Source organism: Eleutherodactylus coqui, chromosome 1, assembly GCF_035609145.1.
Source record: "Eleutherodactylus coqui strain aEleCoq1 chromosome 1, aEleCoq1.hap1, whole genome shotgun sequence".
NCBI classification, from domain to species: Eukaryota; Metazoa; Chordata; class Amphibia; order Anura; family Eleutherodactylidae; genus Eleutherodactylus; species Eleutherodactylus coqui.
Genome location: NC_089837.1, coordinates 123,587,284 through 123,600,885, shown reverse-complemented (window position 1 = coordinate 123,600,885; position 13,602 = coordinate 123,587,284). Strand labels below are relative to the sequence as shown.

The following is a 13,602-nucleotide window of genomic DNA, read 5'->3' as shown; positions in this document are numbered from 1 at the left end:
CGGCAGCCGAATCTTTGCTCCCGAGCGGGCAGGTACTCGCTAAGGGCAATGCTCGCTCGAGCAATTGTCCTTAGCGAGTATACTCGCTCATCTCTAACTGCTATGTTATAGCAGATACTGAAGAAAGACTCCATAATATCCAATGGCTTACACCCAATACAACATTGTCATTGTGGGTTACGAAGACTTCAAACCAACTTAATACTTCAGTGCTGTTCTTGACCTTTCTTCAGTGGATCTCCAGCCTTCTCCATCCCATAAGATTCCCATGTACATTTGGGCTTTCTTTATGGAGCCATCAGTGTTTCCACTATAATCATTTAGTTATAGAATACTTGTAATTGAAGTGAAAAACATTTATTGGGTGTATGTTTACTTGGTGAATAATTCAGGATTTCCTGGGTTTGCAGTCTTTACTAGTCCTCTATCTGACTCACTTGTGCTCGTAAAAGCGAATATTACTGCATCAGAATTACACATCATTCTTCAGTAGCGTTAAAATACATCCACAGAAAATGAACCTCTTTGAGTGGATCTGCCCACTGCAGCGACAACAGATCAGCTAAATATAGTTGATTGTATTGATTTATTTATGACCTATATTTTCTGCCTCCTTCCCAGTCAGCAAAGAATAAAGAGACCTATCCAGTGACGATCAGCCAATAGGAACGGGAGTTCAAAGAGCTGCAGATTGAGAGAGTCATGACTAAGGTAAAATCCACAATGTCACCATTAAAACGGAAGCGTTGAATGTCTGTATTTCATTACAATTTGCAGCAGTAAAAGTTAAGAGCTGAGGGTTCGTTACTTACATTCTGCAGAGCAGAGACTCTGTGGGTTAAAGTTAATATAGTCTAGATATAATGCAGAATTTGCAATGCACACATCTCACCGTGACCTAATTTACTAAGAATACTGTGTTCTGTGCCCACTTTTACTATAATTTCCCAAATGGATTAAGTAATTGATGTTACAAAAATCACTTCTGCATAACTGATTTAAAGGATCAAGAGATTTCTGTACTTTTTCAGTAATATATCCTATTTTTTTCCACTTTCAAATTCAATAACTAACTCAGCATTTATCTATAGCTATTCAACAATGTACATAGTCACTATTCACTGGAATTGGTAGAATTACCTATTGAATATATTGGCAGATAGATAGATTGATAGATAGATAGAATAAACTATCTATCTATCTATCTATCTATCTAATATCTATCTATCTATCTATCTATCTATCTATCTATCTATCTATCTATCTAATATCTATCTATCTATCTAATATCTATCTATCTATCTATCTATCTATCTAATATCTATCTATCTATCTATCTATCTATCCAGCTATCTCTCTCATATCTAACTACCTACCTCATATCTATCTATCTATCTATCTATCTATCTATCTATCTATCTATCTATCATCTATCTCATATCTATGTCCTATCTATCTATTTCATATCTATCTATCTATCTATCTCATATCTATCTATCTATCTCTCTCATATCTATCTACCTACCTCATATCTATCTATCTATCTATCTATCTATCTATCTATCTATCTATCTATCTATCTATCTATCTATCTATCTATCTATCTATCTATCTACCTACCTCATATCTATGTCCTATCTATCTATCTATCTATCTATCTATCTCATATCTATCTACCTACCTCATATCTATCTATCTATCTCCTATCTATCTATCTATCTATCTACCTACCTCATATCTATCTATCTATCTCATATCTATCTACCTACCTCATATCTATCTATCTATCTATCTATCTATCTATCTACCTATCTATCTCATATCTATCTACCTACCTCATATCTATCTATCTATCTATCTATCTATCTATCTATCTATCTATCTATCTATCTATCTACCTACCTGTATCTATCCTCTTTAGGATTTATCTAGATTACAAGTGCCTATGTGCCAATGGGTATAGCATAGGGGAAATACAGCAATTCCGTATTGCTATAATTTCATTTGTGCATACCAACAAAGTAAATGCATCCACAAGTATCGTAGCGAGACCTCAGATATTCCAATTTAAAGGGCTATTTCCATCATAAGCATTTATGGCATTCCATCAGGATAGTGATATAGTATGTAAGGCTGAAAAAAGACATATGTCCATCCAATACAGCCTATCACCCCACAATATTGATCCAGAGGAAGGCAAAAAACAAACAATGAGGTAGAAGCCAACTTTCCCCATTTATGGGAAAAAATTCCTTCCTGATTTCAATCTGGCAATCGGAATATTCCCTGGATCAACAACCCTTTGATATGCCATAAATGTCTCAAAGATGCAGGTCCCACTACTGGAAGCCACAACAATCTAGGTAATTACCCATCCAAGTTCACCTTCTCCAGTCTGAGGTGGACACTATTATGGAAATAGCCTATCTTGCCACTCTATGCATTTTCTATAACTTCCATATAAGTGAATGGGGGTCACATAAACAGCGTAGCATGGGGAACTATGCAGTTTCTGCATCTCAGAAATTATACAATAGCTGTTTAGTCAGATTCTATTTTCTTCTACAGGAGTTTAACAACCAGTTTGGACTTTTTCCATAATCCTATTTTATCTATGTTTGGCCAAAATGGGAATACCCCTTTAACCAGCCTACAATGGATTCACACACATATATATATATATATAAACTTGGTGAACCAGCTCACAAGATATGCTAACTAAATCTGAAAAGCCATTTAATAGATGTCTAAGTGCATATATATATATATATATATATATATATATATATATATATATGCACTTAGACATCCGTTAAATGGGTTTTCAGATTTTTTTTTAGCACTTTTCCTTTTTGCATAGATATAGGACACTTATGTAATCTATTCATACTTCTATTATCCTCTCAGCAGCTGTATTCCCGCAGCGGTCACTGGATCACATACCTGCTTGCTATTTCCTTGGTCTATGAGAGCACCAGTTTAACATACAACACGTCAACAATAATGCACTATACATGAAGCAGGGATAGTTTTCAGACATATTAATACACTAAGATGAGGAACAGTTGGGTTGTGGCAGGAAATGTAGTTTTAAGTGCATTGCTGAAACTACTGACACAACTTGCTCCAGGAAGTGAAGAAGAACAAGAACACTTAGTGTTCGGAGCGAGGGTACTGGTAAAATAAAATCTGAAAAGATATTTTTTTACTACATTTCCTAGGACTACCTAGTACACGTAGAAACATTTTTTTCTTAGAACCATATTCTAGTATATTATCTTTGGATCTTATGAGGAAACTAGAACTATTAGACAAAACTCACACAAACATAAGAAAACCATGTTAAAGGGAATCCATCATGTTCTACAAGCACTGTAAAGTAAGTTGTAGTTCTAACCGGACAGGGAATATGGAGGGTGAAGGTAAACTTTTTATACTTACCCGTCCCTGTTCTGACGCTGTTGGTGGAAGTTGGCACTCAATCAGTAAGTTTGAGTTTTTTCTTTAGTCAGTTCATGCGTACTTCCACTGTTCTCTACGGCAGTGTGCAGGCACTGCTTGAAGCAAAGACTCAAACTGACTGACTGAGCGCTAACTGGCCATCGATGACTGCGTGGGAACGGGTAGGAGGGTAAGTATAAAAAGCACATCTCTGGACTCCTCGTTCCATGTCCTATAAGCACCATAACTTGGTGCTTATTAAAGTTTAGCGAACATACTCTGCCGAGCTTGATGCTCGTTCGAGTATTAGCGTACTCGATGGTGCTCGTTACTCGAACGAGCATCAAGCCGTGTTCGACACCGCCCCAGTCTTTGGCTCCTCCCCGCTGTGATGTGCCTGTTTTGGCCCCTCCCCGCCGCGACGCAGCGCGCGTCATTGTCAAATTTTTTGGCTTGCTGGAGAGAGAGAGAGAGAGAGAACACAAACCAAGAAATAAAAAAAAGTTCGGGCCCCTGGGTCCCACATACAAAAATGCCCAAGTCTCCCACTGTAGTCAATGGGGTTCGTTACTCGAGTAGAGCTCTCGAATTTTATGAAAAGCTCGACTCGAATAACGCGGACTCGAGCATTTGGGTGCTTACTCATCTCTAGTGCTTATAGGACGTGATAGGTTCCCTTTAAGCTATTGCTTCTAATGGAATCAAATCAGTACAGAATAATTACCCCTACACAAATTACACTTGATGACCCATCGAAAGATTGACCCAACATGGGAAAAAACATGTAGAAGTACTATGAAGGTTGTGAGGCCAGTGTAGTTTGTATATTAGGACCATATAACCAAGCATTGTAAGCATATTAAGAACAGCTATAATGTACATAATGGGTGTTCAGTACTGTACATTTACAAATGATAGAGGTAAGCTAAAACTCAAGAAAGTGAGCCAACTTCTATACCCAAGCAGTGTGTCCTATATTAGTGTGTGTTCGCATATATTAGACTTCGATTCAACAAGTTGGCTACCACATAGTTCCACTTATAATGTACACTGTTGTGGATCTTGTGAGAAAGCTGACCCCTCTTCATAAATCTGAAAATCACATGTGAATGAGGAGCTTATTCTGCTTAGCTTTTCTGGAGTTATTTCACTTTTTTTCCATCATACATTTACAGAGCATGGTTTGCAACCTGACTCCAGCGTCAGAGTCCAAAGCCATGAATCGACCTTCAGTACACTGAAAAAGCCTTAAAGGGAGAAACAAGTGTCTGTTGATGATTCACAAGCATTTCATTTCCAGGCCAAGTTTGAACAGTTTAAAAACAGCATTAGAAAATACAGAATACAGAAGTAAACACTCGTGACAAGCACGGCGATGTCCAGGGCCTCAGAAAGTAGGAAGAAATACTGTCTATCGAACTTATTAAATGTTTTGGGCCTTGGACGTAGAAAACACACATGTTTAACAATATTCTCTATCAACTAAAAAATCCAAAATGGGATAAAAAGGGTCTGTAAACTGTATTGTGCTATTCTTAGTATAGGGAGTCTACTAAATGACGGGCTGCTAATAAATCAGATTTACCTTTAAACAAAGATTGCCAGATTGGGTACAGGAAGAATTTTTTTTCCTTAAATGGGGAAAATTGGCTCTTACATCATTTTTTTCCCCTCTGGATCAACATTGGGGGGTAATAGGCTGAACTGGATGGACATTCGGCCTTACATACTATGTTACTACGTTACTATAAGGCCTCGTTCAGACAAGCACTGTTTAAAGGTAGCAAGGGTGTTACTAGAGAGGGTGCAGGGGATGTGGTTGCACATGGGCCCAGGAGCCTTAGGGGGCCCATAAGGCCTCTCTTCTCCATATAGGGAGCCCAGTACTATGAATAAAGCATTATAGTTGGGGCCCTGTTACAGGTTTTGCATTGGGGCCCAGAAGCTTCAATTTATGTCTCTGTGCAGCATGGTTTAGGTATGGGTACGGGTACAGAAACAGATAGAGGGGGGGTCTTAGCTCACGTTTTGCATCAGGGCCCCTGAGCCTTTAGTTACGCCCCTGAAGAGCAGTATAGCTGTGTGAAAAGATTGTGCCTATACTGCACTAAAGATCGCTTGAACAGGAGATTTCCAGCTATTTAAATTAGCCCGTTCACACAATCCGAGGTGCGTGGTGCGTGTTATCCAGCTCCCATGGGAGTCTATGGAAAGCATGCACCAAGGATAGGTCAGGTCCTATCTTTTCTTGCACCATGGACCTTAGATGCGTGTATTGTAGTCGCATATCCTATCTTTGCTAGGTGCAAGTATTTAATGCATCTAAAATTCCTTCATCTGAATGGTACCATAGGAAACTATTGTTCTATTTAGACGCGATCTTTCTGTGCGCCTCTAATGCGCGAAAACAGCGTTCGTATGAACAAGGCCTAAAGGTAAGAAAAAATGAAGAAATCTGGTGGAAGGGGCTAACATTTGTTAGGCCTCATTCCCTCTTACATTGTTTGGCTGATCCGAGACATGCCGGACACGAATGGTGCCTGATGGACCCCATTGACTATAATGGGTTTCTTCTAGCTTTCGGGACGTCACCCAATATTTTATGGGATTACTATTGTTATTATTTATTTTAAAGCACCATTAATTTCAAGGTAGTGTACAAAGGAAAAATAGGGGGTTATCTACATGACACTACATATGAACTATATAAAATACTACATATACAGCCACATTACATATATAAAGCAACAGGAACAATAAATATCTACTAAGGGACTTATAAATTAATAGAAAGGGAAAGAGGACCCTGCCCGTGAGGGGATGATGTAGCGACCATGCTGCGCTACTTCGTCTGGGCTTTGTGCCAGATCTACGCCGAAGGCGCTGGACGGAGTCTCAGAGAGAGAATTGAACAGAGCTTAAAATAACTCAATGTTTCGATGCTTAGAAGAAAAGCTGTGATGTCCGGGTGCATAAAGGTGCACACCACACAGTATCACGTCCTCCTGATAGCGACCACCAGAAACAATTGCAGACACTTGTTCGCAGAATAATAAAGTACAGCACATATAGGAATCTGAATGCACCCATGCCTTGGGAGCACTTATTGCGTGCCTAAGAAGGTGGCAGAATGGACTTGTCAATGACAAGAGTCACACTTTGGAGAGCTGTGCAATAAAAGGATTTGCTAGTTTCTTTGTAGGACTCGGAATTCTGTAAGGACATCACAGTGAATGAATATGTATGGTGGATGGAAGTAGAGCAGGCAACTGAACAAAGTGACATTATGGTGATGTAATGCTATGTCAGGAGAACTAGGAGCTGAACATACCGTGACTTTGAAGAGCATGCTTCCAACTGGCCTACGGACATGGGATTTGTATCTTAATATGCATTTGTACTTTACATATGATTTCATATCTAACAGTCTCATTTATAGATAAGCTAAAACTAGGTTACACTAACTAGCAGGGGTTCGGGAAGCTGGGACTTGGGGTGGTTTCACATCTGTGTCCGGGGTTCCGCTTTCCTGCTCTATTTGGGGAGCAGGAAAGGGGAATCTCCGCAGGCGAACAGCTCCGTGTCTGGATGAAATCGAACATCCCCAGACAGACTCCATTGACTATAATAGGGTCCATCGCTTTCTGCCCGGCTGATGGAAGAAAAAGTGCTACATACAGCGCTTTTTCTTCCGGTATTTTGAGTCAGATCTGTGATGGAACCTCCGACCGGAGATTCCAAGGTAGATGTGAAACCAGCTTGAGAGCTCATGCAGATGAGTCTATGGGTAGATATACTTGCGATAGCGTGATGTAACAGCGCTGTGAAAGGGAGTGCTCTCGCCGGCTGTTGTGCGTGCATTCTACTGTACTTTTCTGCGCTGCCAGCCCTAGGACACACCAGCGCTGTGGTTGAACCAGCTGAGCAGCCTAATTAGTCCCCGGTGTTATCGATTAACACCGCAAGATCGCGCAGTTCAGTGTGCGATTTCATAAAATGTGCACCCCCATAGACTCCTATGGTGCCTTGGGTGCGTAAAAGAGCACAAAAAAATATTGCATGTCATGTATATTTTTGTGTGCGCAAAAATATAGTGCAAAAATGCTGAAGGTTTCTCTTTACCTAGCCGGTTAAGTAAAAAAAAAGTAGTCTTAACTTGGTCTGATTCTCAGATGACAATCGCCCATTTAAGTCAATGGGTGTGTTAAAAAAAAGGACTGCACTTGCATGATGCAAGTGTGATCTGTTTTTAATGCATGTAACTATGGGGACCATAAAAAAAGCACAGAACCAGAAAGTGAAGAGGTCCTATACATTCTGCACCACCGCACATTATCGGTCGATCTGCTCCAAGCTTAATACTAGCACCAAAAAGCTAACATGCCACAACATGTAGACAAAGAGCGTCTCATCACGCTAGTGCAAGAACCGTTCATTCTCTGACCTTTTTCTACGTGTTTTCTGTGGGTTGGGACATAAATTATATAATTTGCGCCCCAACCCATTTTTATAAAACACAGGAAAAACAGATGACACTTGCGCATGAAAAAAGCAAGAATGCATAAAAATCTATGTATATATCTAATATATATATTTTATTTATTTTTTTAAATCTCAATGATGGTGTCCTATATTGAAATAACAATAGCATACTTGAATAGGAAGACATGGATGTGCTGCATGATGGTAAGATGGTAAGGCACATAGCAAAAGTAAAACCCAACTGGAAAGTTGAAGAGTAGCATGTGAGAAGCAGAAATCCACTTTCTGCATCTCTCAACATCCCGTGGTACCGCTGCTATGAGTGAAGTAAGGAAAGTGTATCCATAGCGCTGCGGAATAAGTTGGCGCTATACAAATAAAGATTATTATTATAGCTGTCTTCTTCTGCTACGATGCATGCAGCCGTCGTTGGACCGGTATTCATTCCAGGGACTCTCAATGTGGATCAGTACCTGAATCTCCTGCAGACGATAGTGGATGACTTCCTGGATAGTCTGCTGGATGAAGCCACTTTGAGTATTCTTTCAGTCATAACAGTGGTCCAACGAGACCTAGGCCAATCTCACACATGCGCTTTTTACAAATTTTGAACGGTGTAACGCTTCCATTGATTTCAATAGGGCCTCACAGATGTTCTCAAACACCACGATTTTCGAGAGCTGTCTGCCCTATTTTGCCGTGTTTTTGCGCATTTAAACTCACCTCATTACCCATCACAATGATGGGGTACGTTAAAAACTGCTGTCAAACTGTGTCCGAAAGGGGCAGTAAAATCATGGTGAAATCGATCAAAGTGGCCTTTGAGAGATGCGGAAAGTGGATTTCTGCTTCTCCTGTGCTACTCTTCTACTCTGCAATAGGGTTTTACTCTCTATTATTGCTTTCTGTTACAGGCAGCACAACTTAAAATTGAAATCCATGTCCCGGGGCCCCCAGGGGCCCATGCACTATATGACTTTGTAGTACATCTATGCCTTCCTCTTCAAGTACGCTATTGTTATTTCAATATAGCACACCACTATTGAGAGATAGTGCGGCATCTGTCTTTTTGACTACATCCTGTATATATATAGATAATTTTATAGAAGTTGTAAAGTACACTTTTCATCTTCCACTCCAGGCAGAAGTTGTCTAAACTTCATGTGAAAAAGTGCCTGTGATTTGATGGATGTGAGTAGATTGTACTCATAAATACTGTACTGACTATTTTGAATGGTTGCCCTTTACCGTCATCCAGCAGTAGAAACTCTGCACTACTTAATATAAGGCTCCTGGGACTCTAGCCAAAAACTGAAAAGCACAGCTGAAGGGTAACGCCGTTCCATGGGGTCTCCTTTGAATATGATGCAGTCACCATTCTTCTGTTCTAAATATAAAATGGAACTACCCTAGACCCCCGAAAAATGAGACAAGACCTCTCATGCATTATCCTTTCCTGAATCTGTAAAGTCATCATATACAAGGCATGGAGGGACAGGGGGTGACTTGGTTAAATCAACTTATTTCAAAAGTTCTCAGACCTTTACTCCACACTAGAACAAATAGTTCTACAAGTAAGTGACTGAGGGAAAAAATAGAGCTGGATGAAATTGTCTCTTCATCCTCTCATGGACGAGACATAAAAACATAATGAACCATTATGTCAAATATTTAGACATCTGCTTTTAACATTAAAGGAAATGTCTACCCGGCTGTACAGTGTATTACTATGGCAGTCTTTGATGACGGCGTACTGTATATCGTACAGTTGATTGTTTCTGTCTATTGTAAAGTGTGACTGAAAGAGAATGTAAACCATGTATAGATTTAATTTATAAACTCCATCACATCAATGTCCACGCAATGTAAATCCAAAGACCAATTGTCAAGCTTGCGAAAATACACTAAAGCCCATAGTAGAAGCAAATGAGTAGAAGAGCAATATCTATAATATTATACAATTTGGGTAGAATAATTCAGATTCAAAGTGAACCTGTCATCTTCTGCAGCACCATAAACTAAAGCCCCATTTACACAAGACGATTATCGCTCAAAATTCACTCAATGAATGTTTTTCGAGGGATAATCGTGTGTAAATGCTACCATTGGTTGTTGTTTGGCCGAACGATGATTTTATGTTGAGTCTAAAATCCATTGTTCAGCCAGGCAGCTGATAGCAGGGACCGCACACTCTGATTCTCCACAGGAGCGCTAATAAAATTGTATATAGCTGCTGTCCTGTGGCAGAACAAAGGAGCTGTATGCAGAGAACAGACCACCTGCTGTTCTCTGCATACAGCTCAGGGAGATTTATTTACATGCCAATGAAGGTAATAGGCTGCTAATGGGCATAAGTACCCATTAGCAGCTTATGCAAAATGATCGCTCCAACTGTCATTCTCCCTATCTTTTGAATGAATTTTGAGCGATCATCTTTGTGTGTAAATGGAGCTTAAGTTATGGTGCTGTTAAGGTAGTTGACAGGAAGCCTGGGGATGTACTTTTTATAGTCACCGGCTCCTTGGTTCCAGTTATGCTCCCTATTTACGATCGCCCATTCCAGGAAAATCTGACTCTTTTCAGTCCCATGTGCACGCTTTCCCATAGAGCACACATGGTACTTTGAAAATTGTCAGATTTTCCCGCGAAGTGCGATCTTCATAGGGGAGGGCACCACTGGAACCAGGGAGGAAGTGAGTATAAAAAATACATCTTCCTGATCCCCGTCACATACCCAAACAGCACCATAACTTCGTTTATAGTTCTGTGGGGACGTGACAGGTCACATTTAAACAAAGTCCAGTCAACATGACATGACAATTGTATCTGCCTTTTCTGTTAAGACATTTCTATGAAGCTCACAAGCAAAAAGTTATGGTGAACCATATAAACAAAAACCAAAAGTATAACACAGCAGCCACCTTGGGGCTCTTTGTAGTTCCCCCATTATTACAACACCAGCACCAAGTTTCCATCACTTGTTTTAAACACCTGTTGATTTGGTTGCCCCTCCTATGATATTCCTATACATTGTTGTCAAACATTATCCTCTATGTATGCACAAAGTCTATGGAAAACCTGCACCATAGCAAACAACCAAATACAACGTATTAGTTTAAAATATCCCGCTGGTTGAGTATTCGGAGAGGTCAAGCGGTTCAGATGTGTTATTGGGTATGCAGTGCTTACATACATACCAAATAACACAATATTCGAATATAGATCAAAACACATTTACCCTAATGTAAGACCGCAGAAAGCTGATGTCTCAAAATACAGAAAGCAGCTGTGTCTGTGAATTCCAAGCAGCTCCTTGCAGGATTCCCAATGCAGCTTTGGATGTGAGAGCAGAACAGGACATACTAAAAAGCAAAGTATTTCTATATATAAGCAGGAAAATCATGTTCCTGGCTGGAAGTAATAACTTCTCAAAGTTTTTAGTGAAGCAAGCAGTTGTATTTTAATGACTATCTAGAGAAATCTATGAAAAATTAAAACATAATGAGAGTCACGACATGGCACAAGGCACAAAAGTCTATAATTTACTTGTAATGCAGTGGAAAGGCCTTCAGTCTTCAGCTCAAGCCAACACCAGATTATGACTAATGTTTGAGGCCTAGTAAAGCCCAAATGCAATATGCCCATTCACTGGAATTTTATATTATTGCTGGAACTATTTTCTTGGTTGATCTCCTTCGGGTACGTTTACCCAGGCCAACTATCCGCCAAGTAATCAGTCAAACAAGTGATTTTAAGTGATAGTAGTCCTGTGTAAACGTGGGAACTGGCAGGGCACTGAGCGCGAAATCGCTCATTAATCTCTAGTCTCTTAATTTCAGCTCATTGAAAAGAAATGACTAACAAGTGACTTCTCACTCAGTGTAAACAGGCAGGCGTTCATCTTCAAACTAATGCCTGTTCACAGTGAATGGAGGCGATTGGGCCAAAGAGCTCTTAGGCATGCTCCGCCTCCATTCACTGAACAACCTGTTTAAAGCACAAGAGTGATAGAAGTTGGGATGACTATTGGGTGCAGAAGCGCATAACAGTTGTTTCATGTAAAAGTAATTAAAAAGGCAACAAGTTATAATACCTGCAAGACATCTATATATCACTACATGGTCCATATCAGCTTACTATGTAGACCAAGAGTTGTCGTAAAGTCAACGTAGCAAGTAGTTTTAATGAGTTACTCAAAGCATACAAAACCACAGATGCAAGCAACCTACAACTGAAAGTGAATGTATTTTATAGTTTAGTTCCCCACTGCACTTTTATTATATTTATATATAGGGTTAAATGAATCTATATTGTTAAATTGGGGTCTTAAGAAGAGAAAATTGAAATGACTTGTTAACCTGAACCCCATCATTAATATCATTATTAGGAAAGTGAGGGTCTGGTTACTAAATCTTCTGGGATCCTGTGTTAGTGGACAAGCAATGAGAACAGTATATATTTTAAGTAAACCATGTGGGAGGTTAAAGAAAGAGAGATATCAATATAGAATAAGCGTTGAGGTCATTTTCTGAATATGACTGTGGTTTCTTTAAGCCTAGGTCACAACAACTGAACGGTGCCATCATCAACTTTTGTGACTCTTGCACTTGTGTGTGTGCGCAATAGTTACATCCATCTAAAGATCTTAAACTATAATATTTCAGTTGATTAAGGGGTCTTTTCTCTGCTTGGAGACATAAGGCGTGACTTCATCATTTCCAAATTATTTTTTATTGCTGCATAGCTATAATACGATACCATTTTTTTTGCAGTACCTAACACAGATTCGCTTTTATGCATAAGCGCTATAGACTAAGGCCATAATCCTTTTGGGTGATCCTGATGTTTAATAGCTGATAATTGAGACATTTAGCATGCACAGCCAAGTTTTATGGCAGTGTACCTAATAAATGCAGCATGGACATGGCCTTCATTTTAAAACACACACTCTACAGATTTTTGGGGGGGAACATGTCATTTTACACACCAGCCATTAACCATGAGTTGTAAACCACAAATATATCAGTTGTTATTCAGCATAATTCCTTCAAAAGATGCAGATACGTTTCCATGATTGAAATCAAAGCAATATAAGTCATAGAGGCAAACTATCACAGTGCAATCACCGAAAAAATGAATGTTGACCTCCAATGAAAATGCATGTAAATTGCAAAAGTGAAAGCGCGGCCTTATTATAAAATGCAAATGGCATGCAAACGATGAACTTGCTAGTAAAATACAGCTAGTATGTATATTATCAGCATGTTATCAAGAAGTGGCACTATATATAATATATATATATATATATATATATATATATATATATATTTATATATATATGTAGAGAGATATATATCTTTTTCTATGTATATATATATATATATATATATATATATAGATATATATATAGATATATACACACATATATATAGATATATATCTATATATAATCTATATATCTATATGTATATATATATATATGTGTGTATATATATATATGTATATATATATATATATTGTGACTTCTTGATGGCCACATATATATCCTTTTGACACATTCTATCAACTCCAATTTTAAAAAGCCCCTTATCTTGTTCAGAAAATGGAACAAACAAGCATTAGTATAGTACAATCTATATGATCTACAGTAGATGTAGCAGGGCTGAAATTGTCTGAAAT

The 13,602-nt window shown here is 38.9% G+C and overlaps 1 protein-coding gene across 12 annotated transcripts in view; it reads right to left on the bottom strand.

Annotated features, from left to right (window-relative positions):
• Nucleotides 1–13,602, bottom strand: part of MBNL1 (muscleblind like splicing regulator 1) — a 206,010-nt gene that overhangs the window by 145,195 nt on the left and 47,213 nt on the right. The gene's annotated exons all lie outside the window — the stretch shown is intronic.